The following is a 20564-nucleotide window of genomic DNA, read 5'->3' on the forward strand; positions in this document are numbered from 1 at the left end:
AAAAAAGAGTATATGAGTCCTTGAGATAAAAGTGTGATCAGTTGCAATGCGTTTGGTGAAAGTATATCCTAACACATGAAAAACGGTAGCAAGGCAAAAATATCAAAACCGCACTCGAAAATGCAATGGAAAATAACTGAAGAAGAAAAAGGTCAACCTCCTACCCTCTAAATGGTCACTCGAGTTAACCGAAAGTGGAAGAAACGGATTAGCAAAAGGGATTGATAGCAGGGGGGGAGGCGTGCCTAGCTCTTCAAGGACGCAGGTGTTGTTTTGAGAGGGCTAGGAGTGAAGGGGTGAGTCAATGACTAACAACAAGAGGGACGGAAGAAACTACCTGTGTTTCAAGGGGAGATATGTGCTAAAATGACCACTACTGGAGAACGGAACGAGAGTTTTCAAGATCACAATGAGAGTGCTGCGCTACGAAAATTACAATAAAAATCCTAACAGTCAAAATAGACCTCAAAACAACGGTAAAACAAATAATATATGAAGAGCTTTATAACAGAAAAAATATATTAAAACAATATGTATATATATCGTTAGCCTATAATAAGAATTAAGAGTTAGGATTACACACCTGATGTAAAAGAAAGAGGGCAACTATCACAAAATTACTTAAATAATATTAAGACACTATTCCGATAGAAAAATTAAATCTAAAGCAGCCAAATATATATTCTACTTAACGACCGTAACACCAGATTAGTAAAGGCGCAGCGACACAAATAAAGATAACGTGCAAATAACTATGCAATAAATAATACTAAAGGGAAAAGAAAATTTTGAGATATACGTAAGTTTGCTACTTATCACTACTAGCAGATACTCGATAATCACACGTCGCAGGAACCGGGATCAAACAAAATCAGGATATTCACTCACTCGCATACACCACACACAAAACCCACACCAACTAACAATTAATATTGCACCCCTATATTAAAACTAAGACTAATTTAAATATCCTACGCTAATAAACAAATAAGCTACGACAATATATGTCACTGCACTATATTGCACAAGCAGCAAGACCCAAGCAAGCAGCAGCAAGCGCAGGTAGCAAGAGCAGGTAGTCAGGTGGCCCTGGGGAGCGCGCAAGGGATGCGTCCGTTCCGGTCAGGAGCTGGAGGCAGAATGAACAGCAGAATGCAGCAGAATTTTTCCTTGCCTGACAAGTACAAAGTGGAGACCAAAGGGTTTTACAGTTATACGAGCATCCACTTTTTAATTTACACGTAACGCAGTCGAGTTGGAGGAAGATTCAAGCGTACTACTCTTGAGACACTTTTTTGTGCAGCCAGATCTACCTTTCCGACCACCGTACGTCTACCGGGAGGGAAGGTGCAGCGGGGGAGGGAACCGCGGAAGGTTGGCCGAAGAAAGAGCGATGCATGGGAGGAGATGGGTGGGTGGGGCTCCACCAAGAGGAAGAGGAGGCGGAGGAGCACCAAACGGCCTAACTTGGACTCCACTCCGGCGTACAAATAAAGGGAACTACCCAATCCCACAAAGCACGCCGTAATTGCATCTGCATTATCGCACAGTACACGATACAAAGTGCATACACAGGAAGCTTGTGCTCGGTGCAAATGGGTTCATCCGTTCGTGCGTACCAGGGGGTGGGGGGCGGGTGGGAGGGTTTGAGGGGGGAGGGATGAGTGGGGGTTTAGGGAGGCCAACGGTGTGGGAAGGTGGAGTAATGGGGAGGGCCGTGTGTTGCTGGGAAGCCGGACGTTTGGGGGCGTAAGAAACGCGGAGAGAAGGGAGGGTGGGTGGGTGGACAGGGAGTGAAATGGGAGAGAGGCCATATGGAAGGAGGCCAGAGGGTGAAGCGAAGTAATGAAGGCATGTGAGAGGCTCACGTCGGAGCAGCCTCAAATCTCAATTGTGAATGATGTTCTACAGCTCAGGGCATACAGGTCATATGGGGCACACTTCTACCCTCTCGCAATCTCTACCTTGAAGCACCTCTTTCCGACGATGCATTTCAATCTACCGCATAGTACATGCACTCCTTACATACCTCACTCAGTCAAACGCAGCAATTTATCCTTATTCTTCTTAGCTCGATTGATAAAATTTATCACTGACGTTATATTTCCTCTAGTATTAATAGGATGTTAATTTTTCCTTGCCTGACAAGTACAAAGTGGAGACCAAAGGGTTTTACAGTTATACGAGCATCCACTTTTTAATTTACACGTAACGCAGTCGAGTTGGAGGAAGATTCAAGCGTCATAAGGATAAAACTTAATTTTGAGGAAGAAAAGATTATTTTATCATTCGGTATTTTATCATTATTTTATCATTCGGTATCAGTTGAAGAGTTCGGGTCATCGATTGAAGCCTGCAATCCCGATATTGTGATTGGTACTGAATCGTGGCTTAGTGATCATGTTGATTCCAATGAGGTTTTCCCACATAATTTTGAACCCAAAGGAGAGATAGGGATGGGAGAGGGGGAGGAATATTTATCTGCGTAATAAACAAACTAGTGAGCACTCTAGAATGGATAAGAGATGATTGTGAGATGATGTCTGTAAGTTTTAAAGGTCAGAAAACCCTAAAAATTATTGCTATCTATAGAAGCCCAAACGAAGGGATGCGTGCAGTGGAGGTTTTAGCGGACGCATGCTCGGAAAGTCCGGAGGGTCATACAATAATAGCAGGGGATTTAAACCTTCCGGGAATTCACTGGGCTGGCGACGCTGTCGCGGTAGGGGGCGGTAAGGCCCAGGAATTTGCTAGTCGCCTTGTAAATGAAGAGGGCTTTGTGCAGGTGGTGGAAAAACCCACCCGTGGGGCAAACATACTTGACGTCATGCTGGTGAGACCAGGAGGGTTGGCGGGTGAAGCAATTGTCTCTCCGGGAATAAGCGACCATTCGGCGGTGTGCGTACAACTCAACTGGGCCAAGGCTCAGTTTAAAGAACCAGACAAGGAAAAGATAATATGGCACTTTGGGAGAGGGGATTGAGAAGGATTCCAGTTATTTTTAAGGGAGAGATTCTCTGAATGGATAAACAAGGGACAGAGTGTTGAGGAAATTTGGGAGACATTTAAGCAGATAATGAATGAAGGCCTAAGTACCTTCGTTCCGAATAAGAGAATCAAAGAAAATACCGACCCAGAACACTACAACCATACAATTAGATCACTGAAGAGAAAAATAAGAGTGATTCACAAAAAACGGGATCGGAGTCCAGAGTTATCTACCATGTATAAAATGTTAATCCGCTTATTAAATAATGAAAAGAAATTAGCCAAAGAAACGTTTTTGCGGAATGTTATCTCTAAAGACAACGGTAATAAATTTTATAAATATTTGAGAAGGAGGAAGGGGAACAGGGACAACATCGCAGTTTTATTAAACAAAAAGGGGCCTTAGTTACAGATGATAAAGAGAAGGCTAATGAGTTCAGCGACTGGTATTCTAATGTTTTTTGCGAGAGCAATGAATAGAATAGATAATTCAGATATTTCACTGGTTTCTTGGGAACGGTCGGGGATGACGAACACACAGAACCCTATAAATATTTCCACTACCAACTCAGAAATATATAACAAAATCAAAAAAATGAGGCCAAATAAATCAATAGGACCAGATGGAATTTCAATCGATTGAAACTGGGAGGGAGTGCTGTGACAGGTTATATTCTTCATTTATTCAATGTAACTATGAACAACAATACCCTACCCAAGGACGGGAAGAAGGCTAACATAAAGCCCATATATAAAGGTGGTGACGAAAAACTTGTTGAGAATTATAGGCCAGTAAGCTTAAGCAGTGGTTTGTAAATTAGTTGAAAAGATAATTGCTGAGTACCTCTGGGATTTGTGGGAAAGTGAAAATTGGCTATTCGAACGACAACACGGTTTTAGAAAAGGACACTCATGTCAAACCCAACTCTTAGGGCTCTGTCAAGAAATGGCCGACTCCATGGATGCGGGTTTGGAAGTGGACGCCGTTGTAGTAGACCTGTCTAAAGCCTTCGATAAAGTCGAACACAATCGACTCATACTAAAGATGAGACAATTACCCCAGCAAATAGACAAACGGGTGATCCTGTGGGTTGAGGACTTTCTGAAAGGTCGAACTCAAAGAGTACAAGTTGGGGATACGAGTTCCGATGAAACAATGGTTACATAGGGGGTGCCTCAAGGTAGTGTTCTTGGGCCAATCTTGTTTTTAATTTATATAAATGACCACCCAAACAAAATTAACTCGCATTTTAGACTTTTTGCCGACGATTGCATTATTTATAAACAGATAGGAGGAGAGAGCGATCATGAAACTCTGCAAGTGGACATTAATAAAATGGCAGATTGGGTGACTCAGAACGGGACGGATATAAACGTTAGTAAATGTAAGCTTATATCCTTCGGCAACAAGATAAAGTCTACCAAAAGGGACTATCAGTTCTTAGGTAACCCTATTCCTAGGTGTGACAACTGTAAATATTTAGGTGTCCACCTGTCTAAAGACTTGAATTGGGGGCTGAACGTTCAATATACTACAAAATTCACTAACTCTTGGTTAACTATGTGGTATTCCATTATTTCCTGGATATAGACAGTTACTTATACCACTTATTTTATAAGAGCGCGACCCGGGTTTCAATGAGTAATCATCATCATCAGGCGCTAATTATAATTTGTAATTTTAATCTTGTTGTTAATCTTGTTGTTACCTAGTTACTTGATGAATTTTAAAACAGACGCCAGAATAGGTGAAAAGGATGGGTAGAGGTATTCATTTATAAGGGTACTATCTTGATTGTCAATAATTTTTAAAATTTCTAACTGTTCCCTAGAATCCAGTTCTCCACGGTCATTGCAAAAATTTAAAATATTCATTTTAAAGTCGCTTCTGTGGCAGTTACATATTAAGTGCTTAGCAAAATTACTCTTTTCATCTTTATTATGTTTGTAAGCACTTAAATGTTCTTTTTTCCTAATTTCAAAACTTCTTCCTGTCTGTCCCACGTACACACCATTGCAATCGCTGCATTTCAAAGAATATACTCCACATCTATCCAATCGGTCTATATGGTCCTTGCATTTAACGATCAGTCTCCTTAAGGTGGAATAAGGTTTAAAAGCCAAGCGGAATTTGTCCTTGGGTAAATGATGAGCCATTTTCAGAGAAAGTGCATCGAGGTACGTCACTGTGCACCACTGCTTCTTTTTATCCTCGTCCGCCGAAAACATTTGGTCGATAGCCAATCTTCTCTGTTTTTTTAAAATCAGTTTATCTATTAAATTTTGAGAATAACCGTTGGCAGAAGCAATTTGTTTAATGGTGATGATTTCTTTCTTAAAGTCTTCTTTGGAAAGTGGTATGCTTAACAGGCGATGAATCATGGAATGAAAAGCCATAAGTTTGTGAGAGTAATGGTGTCTTGAACTTGCTGGGATGACATGATCGGTATAACAGGGTTTCCGAAAAATGGAGAAGGAATGCCGGCATTTATCGAGTTTGATTGTAAGATCCAGATAATTTAAACAATGGTTGGAGTCTCTTTCACAGGTAAATGAAATTGTGGGATGGATGTCATTCAAAAAACTCAAGAACATATCCAGTTGCCGATCAGTTCCATTCCAAAGCACAATAATATTGTCAACGTACCGGTACCAGTATACCACAGAATTTAGTAGGCTATGCCCTGAGCTAAAAATTTTCCTTTCCAAACTATCAACAAAAACATCTGCCAGCAACGGAGAAAGTGGTGAGCCCATAGCGAGGCCACTACTTTGTTTGTAAAATTTACCATCGAACTTGAAATAATTTTGTGCCACACATATTTTGAGAAGGGTGGATAATTCGTCCTTCATTTTCTTTGCAATATTGGCTGCCCCCAGGAGATCTATTGCTAGGCCGGTTGCTTCCTCTGGTGGCACACAAGTGAAAAGGTTGACGATATCAAAAGATACTAGTCTTGAGTTCTTCGGAGGTATGATGTCTTTAATTTTGTCCACAAGATCAATCGAATTTTTGATACCACGCTTAGACATAAATGCAGAGTGCTGCGAGATCAGTTGAGTCAAGGTATGGGCAAGTTTGTGCGCTGGAGCGCTTATACTCGACACCACTGGTCTGATTGGTGCGTCCGGTTTGTGAATTTTAATGAGCCCATAAAGTCTAGGAGGAATAGGGTTTTTAGATAACAAAAAATGCCTATCTTTGGGTTGGAAAAGTTCTTTTGAGCTTCGTATGACATCTCTGATAGATTTTTGGTACTTCTGCGTAGGGTCTTTCTCCAACAGTGACAAATTTGATTTTTGAATAAATTCATAGCACTTCTTAATATAATCCTCCCGCTTCAAAATCACCAGGCAATTTCCTTTATCAGCTTTCTGAATCACCAAATCTTCAGTCACTAGCTGTCTTTGAATTGATCGAACTGTTTTCAGCACTTGCACTGCATCTATAGAAGGTCGTGAGTCACAAATAGCTGGATAAATCTTACATATCTCGTGGGCAACAACATGTTTCAGGCTTGTATCCGCTCGTTTAAGGGCAACATCGAACTCAATCGCTATAGTTTCCAGGTCACTACGGGTTATAGGAATCGGAGGGGCGTACTTTAGCCCTTTAGAAAGGACATCCATTTCTTCCACTTCAAATTTGTGATGAGATAGATTTAATACTCTCTGGTGGAATTTATGGCATTGTGGTGCTCCATTGACGTCGTCGATCGCTGCCGTCGTCCGTCCTTTCAACCGCAGTATTTTACGATTTAGTATCTCACGTTTCTTAAAAGCTGCAACACTGCTGAGTTGACGAACATAATCATCTATAGCTGACCATTCCACAGTGTGCAAGGAATGCGTAAGTTCAACATGCAAAACGAATAGATAGTAAGAGATGCTATCTCGGATTCCGTACCATTTTCTCAATTCTCTCCGAATCCATTCACTTGAAGCCTTCCTAACGGCATGGATAGCAGCTGGCGACCGTGAAGATGTTGTGATGTTCACGTAAGATGGGGTAAGATTCTGCCGGAGACACATGCTGTTGAAGTAAATATTGAGAGAGGCGATCCGTTTCTTGATGGATAACTTTCGGTATAACTTTACTTGAGTAGCCGTACTTGCTTCACGAACAAAATTCACTAACTCTTGGTTAACTATGTGGTATTCCATTATTTCCTGGATATAGACAGTTACTTACACCACTTATTTTATAAGAGCGCGACCCGGGTTTCAATGAGTAATCATCATCATCAGGCGCTAATTATAATTTGTAATTTTAATCTTGTTGTTAATCTTGTTGTTACCTAGTTACTTGATGAATTTTAAAACAGACGCCAGAATAGGTGAAAAGGATGGGTAGAGGTATTCATTTATAAGGGTACTATCTTGATTGCCAATAATTTTTAAAATTTCTAACTGTTCCCTAGAATCCAGTTCTCCACGGTCATTGCAAAAATTTAATATGCGTAAATACGTGACTAATGAGTCTCTTGAGACTCCCACTCCCCGTTTGACCCAAAGCAGTTTTTGACGCCTCGCGCATTTTTTCTTTGCTGTTAATTTGGTTCGTGGGTTAAATATTTATGCGGTGTATCTCATAAGCGTGCAGTACATTCGGGAAGAGACTAGACGCATGCGAAGTAATAACTCTTCCATTTTTTGGTCCGAAAACCTTCCCATAGAGCCAAAACGCTTGACGAATCCTTGCTCCTTCAGATCTATGCTACAATTATTTATTACTCATAGGAGATCCCCACGATAGATTTGAAGTTATCGTAACTCCAAGATATGTGACTCCTTCATGTTGACTTTCCATATTAGGCGATAGGCAGACGTCCTACGGAAGTTACGTAATGAATGCCGCTGCCATGGATAGGGCTCAGTTCTTTTCTTCACGCCTGGTTCCAATCATGACCGTTGCTTGAACAGACGATGTCAACGTCAAGGTCTTCACTCATTTCGCGGTAGGTGACAATTTCGTAAGAAAAATAACGAACGATAACTTGATGAACCAACCAACATCGTAACATACTAATGACTGCTGTGCATTTATGTCATCCACGACGAACATCACTGGTTCATTAAGTAATCCAACGTCGAACGATGCGATTCACAGGAAAATTAGAACGAAAACTCTGTGTCAGTAAAAGAGTTAATGACTTCGCCGGTCTCGGTGCCGGCAGATTAAGTCCTCCCCTGCCACAACAACGATCGCGATTTCGACTCCCGCCTACATATGATTTTATTGAATGTGTTGCCCGACTTCATTACAATTATCGTATCTGAATAAAGTTCATTGAGCTCTACGATCACTTGAGATGAATCCGTTTATTTATTATATAGATAGTTTCATGTATTGATCGTAATTGGGGGAACCTGTGATCATTGGTCAGACATTACTATTATCATTACTCCTAGGCGTGAGGGTAAAAATCAAATATTCCACCGCTGAGAAGTACGAAAATTCTCCTCAACACTTGCTGTACCACGAGTAGAAGGGACAGAGGGGACAGAGGCTGCGGAGCGGAGTTGAAAGAGTCGGAGATCGGATGGGGGTCGGAATCCTTTCCCGCCGACAGCTTTACGAGCTCTGCGGGCCTCGTTACCGTATCGAGATGGTCCTCGCAGTGAGGGAAATGTATCGAGCAGATAAAGTGCTGTTCGTATGCGAAGTTAGCTGCGGAGAGTGGAATGGGTTAGTGGGAGAAGTGAAGGAGGGGAAGAAGAGGTGTGTACGGACGTTGGCAGTGAAGTTAGCGAGTCCGAGATAAGGAGTCGAAAAGGTTAGAGAAAGAGATGGAGAGGGACGGGGGGCTGGGTGTGGGAGGCGGCGAAAAAACAAACACGAAGCGTAATGAGGATTGAAGACGCATGGAGGGCATAAAGCACTTTGGGGGAGGAGGGCGAGCGGTAACAGCAAGTTGTGTGCGCGGGGGTGAACATATACGGGTGGAGAAGCGGAGGAGAGCGGAAGCAGATACGGGTGGGACGAACGGAAGAATCCTTTTCATCCGGGACGCATTGAAAAAATGAATAATTAGACATATTGGAGGTCCAAAAAACCACTGTCATACGCAGAATAATAATTCTCGGGAAGTTAATAATAAAACTGAAATCTTATGGCCTAGATGATGATGTCATTTCCTGGGTAAGAGAGCTTTTGAACGACCGCGTCCAAAGAGTGGTATTAGATGGTGTAGTCTCCAATAAGGTTGAGGTCATTTCTGGCGTCCCCCAGGGTGGTGTCATTGGCCCACTCATATTGCTTCTTTACATATAACGACTCTGGCGAAGTAGTACACAGTAAGCTACGATTATTTTCGGAAGACTCTGTATTAATAGACTGCAAATCAGAGATATTTAAATCGTTATTCTTCCCTCGTATTATTAACAATAGCAATGGTGTCTCAATTACTAGAATTATTCGCGTCACTCCCTCGGACGACTCTCTGCATGTTTTGTATTTCTTTTTAGTTCTACACTTGCATGGAGTTTCGTCTTCAATGCTGCATGTTGAAGATTGGTCGCCCCCTGCCAAACACCATGGTGTTAGGTGTAGATGTAGAATTTACCAATAGGTTTGTTGACTTGTTGTGTATCCTACTAACTTATGTCTTCCTTAATTCATGTTTCAGAAATTTTCCTTTTTTAAGGCCGCTTTACACAGTGAATTTTCATTCGCAAGATCATTCTAATGATCTTTCGAATGACCATCATTAACCGTGTATAACAGAAATTTCCTGCGTTCGAATGATAATTTGAATAAAATTTACGGCATGTTCTAATTTGCTTGAATGATTTCATCTACATCTACATAATACCCTGCGTGCCACCTCTAGGGTGTTTGGCAGGGGGTGATCAATCACCAGCATGCAGCATGCATTTGGACTCCCACATGCATACCACACCGTCCAAAAAACGTCCCGTATACTAACATACTATACTATTATATGCTGTTAGAAATAATAATTGAATTAAGAAACATGCATTAATTTTTACATATGTTAGTAGGCTACACTACAAGTCATGCAATATATTTACAAGTTCTCTTGCTGTCGTTATAATCTCTTATTGATCGTGGAATAAAATGACATTCGGAATCTGTCTGTTCTACAATCTATCTCTCTTATTTTATTTATATGATCTGATCTTCGTAGTATGTTGGCGTCCGTAAGATATGGTTAACTTCGTCAGAAAAGACTCTTGAATTTATCTAAAAGGTTTAGTCTATTTATCAATCTACGGTCCGACAGAGATTCCCATCCGAGTTTATCTAAGAGGTCAGTTACACTAACAAGACTATCGTAACGACCTATGAAACACCTGGCAGCTCTTCTTTGCACGCGTTCTAACTCTGTTATTAAGCCTTTTTCATGAGAGACCCAAACACTGGCAGCGTATTCCAAATGTGGTCTAACGAGGGAAAACTAGCTAATTTCTCTCACCTTGTCGTCGCACTTTCCTAATATTATTTTAACAAAACCCATTTTAAGATTAGCTTGACCGGTTATTTCTCGAATATGTTTATTCCACGATAAATCATTATTGAGTCTAACTCCTAGTTATTTCACGGATTCAACAGTCTCTAATTGGGTACCCCGAATCATATAGCTACGTCGTAGGGTGTTGTTCTTCTTCCAGAAATGCATTACGACGCATTTTTTCAAATTTAATTCTAACTACCAAGCATCGCACCAAGCTTGGATAGCAGCAAGGTCATTCGTTAGTTCATCTATATCTTTGCTGGAACGGATTTCTCTGTAAACTACAGCGTCGTCTGCAAATAATCGTAACTTACTCTGCACTACTTCGCCAATGTCGTTTATATAAAGAAGGAATAGGAGTGGGCCAATGACACTACCCTGAGGAACGCCAGAAGTCACTCTAACCTCATTGGAGACTGCACCGTCTAATACTACTCTTTGGATACGGTTGCTCAAAATTTCTCAAATCCATGAAATGACATCTTCGTCTAGACCATAAGATTTAAGTTTTATTATTAACTTTCCGTGGGGTACTTTATCAAATGTCTTTTTGAAATCAAGAAAAATCGCGTCTACTGGAATGTTGTCTTCCCCGGAGACTAAAATATCGTGGGAGAAAAAAAAGCGCTAACTGAGTTTCGCACGATCTGCTTTTCCTGAATCCATGTTGAGTTCCCATTAATAAGTTTTGCGCGTCTAGATGTTTCATTACCGAGCTGACTACGATGTGTTCAAGGACTTTGCATGAGATGGACGTTAAAGATATCGACCTGTAATTAGATGGCTCTTCCTTGTCTCCACTTTTAAATATTGGCGTTACATTAGCGATTTTCCAGTCATTAGGTACTTCGTGTTGCTTTACTGGATTTACTGAATATTAACTGCAAGTAATGGGCGATTTCAATATATTTTCTATTCCGAGCGTACTAATGTCAATAGTTGGCATCTTATGTATACAGGGATTGTCATCGGTCTCGGGTGAGTTCTCGGAAGGCTCGGTGAACACGCTCTTGAAGTAGGAATTTAATAAATTGGCTTTATCGTAACTGCTTGTCAACACATCTCCATTGTCGTTTCTCAGCGAACATACGGTAGATCGTTTACCTTGAACTTCCCTAACATATGACCAAAACGCTTTTGGGTTATCCTGTAACTGCTCTACTAGTGTTTTTCTTTTAAAATTCGTGAACACATTGCTGAACGCTTCCCACGTGGTGGCTTTAGTCATCCTATATTTTTTTATTATTAGCTCGCGTTCATTTGTGCATAAATCCGAGCTGACTTTTTTCATTTTAGCATGACACGCTCTTTTTCGCCTAAATGAATTTCTCACTTCCGCGTCATACCATCTCGGCTCGCTGCCTTCTTTTTTGTTTTACTAGGGATGCAGCTATTTATTACCGAGATTACGAGCGAAAGAAAAGCTTTCCAAGTACCCTCAACATTTAACTTTATTGTTGATTCTTGAAACGCTGGGAGAGCAATTTTCAGATGACTCTTAAACCCATCAAAATTAGCTCTTTTAAAAATGAAAATTTTACGCTCTTTTTAAAGTTTACAGCGGTATTTAGAGAAAGCTTTGCAGTTACTACCCTATGGTCACTTATTTCTTCAACAGTGCCAATGTTTATTACCTGATGTGGTATTGTCGCTAATAAATCAAGAATACTTTCTCCTCTGTTTGGTGCGGATGCTATTTGAAGCAATGAATTAGATGTAAAAGTGTGTAATAAGGCCTCGCAGATCACTTTATCCCTCCCACCAGGAATGAAGCTATAAGTCTCCCAATCTATAGAAGGTACGTTGAAATCTCCACCCACAATCAAGTTTCTTTCAGGATACTTGGATGCTACGCTGTTTATTTGATTTTGAAAATCCAACATTGACGTTATATCTGAGTTAGGTGGTCTGTAATACGAACATAATAAAATAGTTTTGAATTTTGGACATTTAATTAAACACCACACAAATTCAACGCGATTCAACGATTTCCGTGAATGATATGAGCGCACGGCGTCCATCTTGCCATTGGCATGCACCTCGGAATTTTAAGATCATATTTAAAATTTTAGAAGCAAAGTAACCATACAAAGCTCGAATAATAATATGTACTTTGAGAGAACATAAATTCACAAACATCAATTGTCTACAATGGGTAATTCGGAAATGACATTCGGGATATTCAATGAATAAAAACGTCCTTTTTCTCCTCGATTGCTTCAATATTTTGTATAATTTCCTATTACTAAAATGTATTACATGAGATGAGCGCTTAAGTTTGGGTTGAGAGCCCCAATTAATGACAAAATCTCTGTTTAGTCGATGAACACAGTAGAACGAAAATGAGCCGTTACGTTATCTTGGCTCCCCTATGAAATCACAGTATTGCCTATCTCTCATCATTGAAGGAACACATAAGAATTAAATTTCAAGCATGGCCTAATTTGCTTGAATGATTCCGTGAATAATATAAATGATATGGTCATTTGAAGAGTAAGTTTCCTTGTGATCACAGCGCACTATCTTGAAGCATAACCATCGTTGCCCTGCAGCGAAAACAACTTATTATGTACTTCGTTACGAGATCACAAAACGCACGATTTACTAAAATGGTTTTCCGCTATCAATTCGTACCGTTCGAATCTCCACTTAGTACGTCATACCCCACCGAAAGACGAATGAATTTAATTCGAATGATCTTTCGAATGAAAATTCGCCGTATAAAGCGGCCTTTATGCCTTCTCATCTTGTCTGTTTGAGCAGTTGGCAAGTTTTTCCTTTGCATGAATGTGGACGTATTTGTTAGTATGCAATTTTCAATTCTTTGCAACTTTCCAATTCCCAGGTCATAACAGGGTTTGCCATTGTTGAGCGTCGAGTGAGAGGGCTAGCCTATCCCACCCCAAAGTTAATGGCTGCAGCGTTGCCAAGTCAAAACGGGACTTCTAGCGCAGATTGGATAAAATTCTTGAAAATCATCGTAGAAAGACGATCAAAAAAGGACCGTATTTCTGGTGTCATCAAGAAGACGATAAAGGCAATAAATTGTTGATAGCACGAGAGGAACTGTAAAATCAAAATTGTACTACACGTGGCCCACTTGGGTGGGGGCCCTCCCGGTGTTTTGGGTCCATCCGTCGCGAGCTCGGACCCCGGGAAAGGGTCGGATTAGGCTCGGAGTCGAGGACGAACCCTCATTAGAGGGACTGACCGTCGGTAGTCCACGCGAGAGCGACATTAACCGCAAATTCTGTTTTACAAGGGATCTCTAGCCTTTCCCTCCCAAACCTATTCCAACTCATTTATGTCCATTGCATTGATTTTCGTAATCAGCAAACTCCAGACCGAAGAAACACTGGATTAACGCCGTGAAGACATAGATTCGTAACTTAGCCTCATTGGAATATTTATTACAACTTCATGGACATGGACTATGATTTTGTCTACGATAAATGGAGGCTTTAGGACTCCATATATAATTTTCCGTGAACATCAGCAGAAAGCAAGCTACTGAATCTCACCTCCCCATGCTACAAGGGCGAGAACGACCAAGTCCCCTGTATCCACCGCAGCTGGGAGGCCGCTGGACCGTGCCCTTGGCGTTATCGCTTCACAGCAGGAGAAAGTTGGCGCGGCCCAGCCGAAGGATCCAGTCGGAGAGAGCTCGTTTTAAATAACTCGGGAGCTTATCATTCCGATCTGCATCCCTAAACTACGCCTGATCTCAACCGAGAGGCACGACCCCCCTCGTGTTCCATTCGCGCACATTACTCTTCCGAATGCCACCGCGAGAGAGCGATGGGACATAGAGGTCGGACAGCCAGGGCGGGGAGATGTGGCCCGCTCCCAACACGCTCATCATAGACTGGTAAGCCCCCACGACGGTAATATTTTGAAGCGAGAACGGAGGTGACAACCATAGAGCATCTGGAGAGGGCGTTAGCTACCCCTCCTACGGTAGGAAAGTGAAGCCAGGGTGGCGTGGCACTTTAGCCGGTCCGCCATATTCCATTACCCCGGGTGGAGCAGAAATACATGGTTCCTTATGGGGAATTCGTCAAAGGAAACTCAATATTTTACCTATTGACAGCCGGAAAAAGCCGTTCCCACCGATGAGGGAAGGTTATCTGTTGAATATAAAACAGGAAAAAATGCATCTTTTGGATGAAATAAACGATTCAACCACGGTGTAGCAAATTAAAAATATGACGCACGACAAGTCATTTGCGACATTAGCAACTAATTTTCAGCCGTAAGGTGAAAAATAACTGATGAATTCATGTGAAACCACTACGTTATAACTTGAGATGATCACAGTAGAACTTTTTAAACAAAATTCAGTTATGAAAGTAAATAAAAAAGGATAAATGGACGAGAGAGGAATGGGAGGACACTGAATGCTACGATAATAACGACGTTTAATTGCTATTGCGTGCACTACAAGATTTTATTTGGCTTATAATCCGTCAAAAATATAGGTGCATAAATCGTGATTCAAGGAAAGAAATGATTTAGTAAGACTTAGGAACTTTGACGTGGGAAGTAGACGCGTTCATGATGCTGTTGGCCTGGGAAGGATACGAGAGTCAATCGATGATCTTTCTCAACAAGTGCATCGAAAAGATAGTCGGTTAAAAATTTCTGCATTGAGGGCTTGGCTCTATCTGATTTTCATCAAACAATAATCACAACGGAAATCATGCCTACAATTACTTATCAATGCTGTACTAAAGTATTGATGGAAAAACTTGGTACACACAGAGATCAACCTTCCAATCTTATCACCGGACTTTTTTTCGGATATGTAACTTCAATATCCAAGTGTTTCACGGTGTAAATCATTTCCGAAACTCCTGTTAAAAACCTCATGGCCATTAAATGGAAAGGGCTTCCTCAACAAAGGACAAATTTGCGCATTAGGTAAGTAAAATATCGGCTAAGAGACAATATCGAAAGAGTTTTTGCTTACAATTCCGAGTAAACTGCTATCAAAACAGTAGTATTTGAAGAAATTGAGGATGGGTCTGGTGAATTTCAAGTGCTGACAAATCAGAAATTATTTTCCTTCCCCAAAATCAGACGAACATGCACCGTGGATGACAGCTGTATTAAATGATATCTTTGAAGGAGGTATTAAAAAAAGAAAACTATTGCCATTTTCCAACTTATATAATGTACACACCCATTAAATGTTACATTTTCAGATTTCCAGAATGACTTAACAATGTTATTCAAACTGATTACTTATACAATTCATACAAAGTAACCAAATTAACAATAAATCTTAGGCAGACATGATGTAACATTCCATTATAATGTATTCAGATTAACAAGAGAACTATGAATACACGATGAGGCTGCCACACACCCAGGATTATTTCCAATTTCTGTATGTTCATACACCCTCAATTACATTGGCTACTGGATTAGCTGAACCTGCAATGAAAAATATGTAAAAACAATTCAGCTCTATTACACCTAAATAGGATATATTTGACAATTTCTATGGACAGAGTCTGTGTGATATATCAAATTCTTAGTATCACCAATAAGGTAAACCTCTGGATGTTTATGAAAAATGCTATCACTTAAGTTTCTATTTCATCAGTAGAACAATGAATGATCAATTACAATTTGCATACAACTTTCTGCAAAATAATTCTTATGTCGAGAGGGTGATCTTCCTACTAGCACTGTCTTTCTGCTGGACTCCCCCCCCCTCCTCTGCTATGGAGCTGAAATGCAGTAATTCAAGAATTCCGTTAAAAAGTTAAAGGTCCACTGGGAAACTATAAAACAGAACAATATGAAATCACCATTCCACAACACTATCACTCCTTGACAAATACATTTCATCATTTACCAAAATATCTGCATTTATAATTTCATTAAATAACTACAATAATAATAAAATATTCCATTGTTTAATGACCACTATAGTATGCTTTCTGACTATTCAAGCTAACTCACGTCTTAAAATTAACCACTTACCAAACAGCAGGATTGGTGATTGAATTTCATATAAAATAGGCATTTCCAATCATGTCCTCCATATTAATGCTTCTCACCATTAGGAAAAGGAAACCTAACATACATACAAAGTACTTTCATGGAATGTTTTGTAGATGCACTTCCATCACTCATCAAACAATCTTAACTTTCAAGGTAGCATAAAACAGTAACATTTCTGGAAAACAAAGAAAATTTAGAGTCATTTAATATAGGCAGTGAATTTATGCTGGTAAAAAACCTAACCTATTGGAAAAAAACATTTTCACCATGAATAGGATATTTCGAACAAATATTGCAATTCAGCAAAGACCTCAAGTCAATCTTAATCACTCATTCATCATCATCATTAGCCACCAATGCTAAGATTGGTTTAACACAGCTCTCCATTCCTCTCTCCTGTCCGCTAACCTTTTCACAGCAATGGATTTCTTCTCTTTCACATCCCTTATAACCTGTCACATTTCCCTCATTAATTCGGGACCTTCCTCTGCCCTTCTTCCCTCCCATCTGACCTTCCTTTTTGCAGAAAGCCTTCTTTCAATGAGCTAATCTACTGACTATTTACATCCTGCATTGTCCATCCTTGATAATTGGGTTTCCCAGGTAAGGAAACTCTTTCACCCATTCTAGCTTATGCTTTTATGGGTTAATGTTCGTCTTAGTCTCCTCTGCTCCACTGCATACTAGCTTCTTAGTCTTGTTTTTATTGATCTTCAGGTGATATCTGGCTATTATCCTTTACATATTTTTCAATACGATGACAAATCATTCATATATCTGACACAAGACCGTTATGGAACACATGATAAATGTTCCTCACGTACAATATCCAACACAGCATTACAAGCAGCAGGATGACTTCCAGCCATTTATGAAAAGGCAGTACATTTTGAAGAAGAATATCAGCTGAAAAATGGCTGAGAATATTATCAAAACAAATGGAAAACTTACCAATAGGAAGTGACACTCCCATTTCTTAAGAAGTGATCTCAAATCCAGAATACAGTTTATATCTAATGTTCCACATCAGCGTGGAACGTGCCATAACCATTCCTCAGGTAAAAAATCCAACATAGCATTACACCAAGTAGAATGGACTCAAAAACATTCCTGAAAAGTAAGTAACTCTTGAACAGTACTCTAACAATGGCTGTGAATATTATCTAAACAAAATGAAACACTTACCACCAGAAAGAGATGCCATCAATTTTTTAGACGTGATTTCAAATCCAGACTACAGTTCAAGTACAGCATAATGTCATTCCCCCACTTAGTGACCCCCATCATTTCATATTTCATACTCAACATCCAAGCGGAATATGTCATACATATTCTCGTAAACATAGAAATTCTTAAGGAACTTAATTTAACACAGCATCACTCCAAGCACGTTGAAGACGATCACATTTCTGAAAAGTATGTAACTTTTAAACTGGAACTCGGAATTTCTGTGAATATTATCAAAGCAAATGGAAAACTTACCAATAGGAAGTGACACCCCCATTTCTTAAGAAGTGATCTCAAATCCAGAATAGAGTTTATATCTCATGTTTCACATCGGTGTGGAGCGTGCCATAAACATTCCTCAGGTACAAAATCCAACATAGCATTACACCAAGTAGAATGGACTCCAAAAACATTCCTGAAAAGTAAGTAACTCTTGAACACAACACGAAAAATGGCTGTGAATATTATGTAAATAAAAATTACCTTACCGATAGGAAAAGAATGCCATCAATTAAAAAGAAGTCGTTTCGAATCCAGAATACAGTTCATTTTAGACTTCATGTAGATATCATTAGGTCAGCCTCCAGTTACAGACACCCTTCAAGGAGATGAAAGCCAGGTAATTATGATTCAGCTTACAAGGGGAATACACGACCTTCGCATCGCCGATCGAGCTCAAATTTTGCGATTCGGTAGTTTATGGGTACAAATGTAATATGCCGAAGCGAGACGACGCACTTCTCGTAAAATTCCGAAAAAAAAGCAATTAAAAATCGTAAAAAATGAAGGTACGCAATATAAACTGTTTTGAACGCCTTTGTTAAACAATTGGGTGACAGCCCAGTGGATACGGTGTCCAACTGTGAAGGTGAGGGTAGCGAGATCGATGCTTGCTCAGGGAACTTTTTTTGTGTTAATTTTTAAGAATTTTATTGTTTAAATTTTTAAGGTTCGTTTTCTTATCTTCGTTACTACTATGGAATATATTTTTAAAAGTTTTTTTTTTTAATATTTAAATCAGGAATGGATCAGCTTGGGATCAGGAACTGAGGATGAAGGGTGGATAGAAACCCGGCGTCGGCATTAGCCTGCTCTTAACGAAAGGCGCCAAGGGGACCACGGATTAACGTCCCATCCGACGGACGGTGTACTGCACAACTAGTGTAATCCACATTACACGCAGGGATTGAATTTAGGAATGCCCCTTAATTCTTTACCGAGATTTGGATGTGGAAGGCCAGTACCTGCCTGAATTTCATGCTCTTTTGCTGCTGAGTAAGTGATGCTACTGGTCATCGCTAATGATCATAATAACTTTTCGGTCGATAATTGTAATATTGCCTGGCATTCCTATCAAAACATGAGACGCAATTGTAAGGCCAGTATAATAACTTATTAATTTTGCATTTTAGATCTTATTTCCACAATTTGTGGAAACCAAAATAAATTTGCCAATGCTTGGTTGAGAACCACCTGAACATATGTTATGTTTTTAACAGACGTCGAATTTTGGTGCCTTAGAGTGCCATGCGTATCTCCGCTCTAAATAGACCTAATATCTGAACACTAAGTGTTCAATGATGCACAGTATTCACTCACATCTCACAACTTGCACAGCGAATTGGTACCTTTTTTACCATTATGTCAATACACCAAAATGTTCACCAGCGAAGGTAGGCAGAGATGAAAAGAGTTCCAAAAACGAACTGATATTTTTTTAAATTTCTTACTTCATTATGATAAGCATTATCGCTCATGACAAAATCCAACATAGAATAATATAATTTTAGCACTGATAAGTATTAAGTAGCAATTAACCTGTAAACTGCCGCACAGGAGTCCACCTGCTGCACGTGGCACATACATAGACAATTAACAAGGTTCACCATGCACTTCAAGCAAATGCTACAGATATTACTAATAATTGACTATTTTGCAACTTACCGGTGGAATGTAATTCCTGGTATCCTTTTATCGGGGCAATTACTGCACCCGTAAGCCGCGCAGCAAACCATCTGCGAAGGTTGAATAAAAATGTCGTTTTCAAGGTTAAATACTCACTTTTTAACGGAGAAAATAATATATCAGTATAAAGATGAATTCTAGATTATCAGCATACGTTCAGAATGCTTCAGCAGCATCGGATTACTGAAAATTAGGTGATTTTCTTAACACGTACCTTTATGAGAAAACGAGCGAGCGGGGTAAAGGAATATGGCGGACGAAAAAAAGCGCATCGGGTAAACAGGTTTCTGCTGGCTTCACTTTTTTCACCTAACGCCCTCTCCAGATGCTCTATGGTGACAACCGATGTAACCCGGGTTGTCTGACGCATCGTGGTGGAAACGCTAGTTCAGTGACTGCGGCAATTCATATGATGGCTTGCGCTTCTCTAACTAGTCCAGGAACTTTATTCCGTTCTCTGTGTAAGGATAGATTAGAAGCATAATTGGCTTATTGGCAAGGGGTACATCTGAAATACTCGAGAAAAACTATTGATCTATCCTCAATCGTTCTTCGACAATAAGGATCTATGATTTTTTATTCGTGGCGGTAAGTTAATGTCGAATAAATAAATTTTCACTTCATTTAGGGCTTACGTAGAAATGTCAGGCTATGACTTGACACTCTTCATTGATAGGCTTCATTAAAATTAGCACTACATATTTCCAGATTATAAAAAGCGATAAAATAAATAAAAAATACTTATCCGGAAGGACAAGCAAGGGACTTTGTTTTTCTCCCGAGTAACGAAGGAATTAAATAAATGCATGGTAGAATTCAGACATTAATATAATATAAATATGCAATTCTCTGACTAGTTGACTTTCAGTGTCCCAGAACCTCCCACTGGACGCC

At 39.9% G+C, this 20564-nt stretch overlaps 1 long non-coding RNA gene across 3 annotated transcripts in view; it reads right to left on the reverse strand.

Moving 5' to 3' along the window:
- Positions 1 to 15616: 15616 nt before the first annotated feature.
- Positions 15617 to 20564, reverse strand: part of LOC124161907 — a 70194-nt gene continuing 65246 nt past the window's right edge. The window contains exons 2-7 of one of the 3 annotated variants that reach the window (XR_006865434.1): positions 19650 to 19720; positions 17961 to 18120; positions 17664 to 17887; positions 17430 to 17588; positions 16458 to 16653; positions 15617 to 15902 (exon numbers count right to left, since the gene is read on the reverse strand). This is a non-coding gene — a long non-coding RNA (uncharacterized LOC124161907). Of the gene's footprint in view, positions 15903 to 16457; positions 16654 to 17429; positions 17589 to 17663; positions 17888 to 17960; positions 18121 to 18193; positions 18387 to 19649; positions 19721 to 20564 lie in introns of those variants that run through there. The other 2 variants (XR_006865435.1, XR_006865436.1) reach the window with 2 other exon arrangements.

The sequence above is a fragment of the Ischnura elegans genome, chromosome 7 (assembly GCF_921293095.1).
Source record: "Ischnura elegans chromosome 7, ioIscEleg1.1, whole genome shotgun sequence".
NCBI classification, from domain to species: domain Eukaryota; kingdom Metazoa; phylum Arthropoda; class Insecta; order Odonata; family Coenagrionidae; genus Ischnura; species Ischnura elegans.